The sequence below is a fragment of the Lytechinus variegatus genome, chromosome 17 (assembly GCF_018143015.1).
Source record: "Lytechinus variegatus isolate NC3 chromosome 17, Lvar_3.0, whole genome shotgun sequence".
NCBI lineage: Eukaryota > Metazoa > Echinodermata > Echinoidea > Temnopleuroida > Toxopneustidae > Lytechinus > Lytechinus variegatus.
This window is the reverse complement of record NC_054756.1, coordinates 7185895-7187312: the sequence shown is the minus strand read 5'-3', so window position 1 is coordinate 7187312 and position 1418 is coordinate 7185895.

Sequence of the window (1418 nt, the reverse complement as noted above, 5' to 3'; positions counted from 1 at the left end):
TTCATACAGAATGCACAGAAGTCTATATCTCTATTAAGAATTCCCAATTTTCTTGAAACACCAGGGGAGCGTTTCATGAAAGGACGTGTCGGACGTTTTATCCGACAAGTCTTGTTTTATCCGACAGTTACTAAAGTAACAGTGCTTCTCAACCAATCAGAATCCAGGAAAGTTGTCAGATCTGACAACTTGTCGGACGAAAATATTGATGAAATGCCCCCCTGATTTATAAATTTAAGATTAAACCTGCAATAAGAACAAAAGTGCATGAACTTAAGGAGTTCTGACTATCGATAAAATTTCTTTTATGATTGGATTTGAGTTTTGATATAGAATACTCTAATTATGTTTTGTTGTTTTTTTTTTTTTTTGCTTTGTTATATTGTAATTCATGAATTTGTGTAAATTGACCCTTTCAGCATGTGCTGCTGGTCCATTTTATGTGCTTATATACCAATAAATAAATAATAAATAAATGAATAAAATAAGTGAATATTCTGAAATAATCATACATTACACACATGTAGATGTGGCACAAAATTTCATGCTAAACGTTACTGCCGTACTTTGGCAAAAGGAAGCAAGTCACATTAGTATCGTTTGTTGTAAATGAGCAATGTGTGTTCGTCATTTACATAGGCGTCAATGCAATTCAACAGCATATTTTCTTCAATGTCTTTCCATAGAAAAATCATTTCCCCCCCCAAAAAAAAAATAAATAAATTGCCAGAATGTGCAACATACAAAGGGTGTTAAGAAACAACAATAACTCAAATTTGACTGATGTGTTGCCTGCTCCCTTTCGCCAAAGTTGGGCAGCTTAACATGTGTATGCATGGTGTGAGGTAGTACACTTATGTGAATTTGGCTCCATATCTTTTTTTAATATCCACTTCTTTCTGTAGTAAAATAGTTTATTGTGTAATAGAACCACCCAAAATCCAATTGAGTGGATAGTTTTTACCATTGCCTTCATCAGAGGTTATCATTTGTTTGTTAAACATGTACATCCGTACTCCATACATTTTTAACATTCATTCAATCGGTTTTCGCTTGTAATCCTGATCTGAATGGTTTACCCTTAAAGGTCAAGTCCACCCCAGAAAATTGTTGAATTGAATGATTTGAATCGATAGAGAAAAATCAAACAAACATAACGCTGCAAATTTTATCGAAATCGGATGTAAAATAAGAAAGTTATGACATTTTTAAGTTTCGCTTATTTTTCACAAAACGGTTAAATATACAACTCAGCGATATGCAAATGAGCGAGTCGATGATGTCCATCACTCACTATTTCTTTTGTTTTTATTGTTTGAATAATACAGTATTTCAATTTTTACAAATTTGACAATAAGGACCAACTTAACTTAACCATAAACTGTTAAAGTAATGGTAATTCCACATGTTCAGGGAGA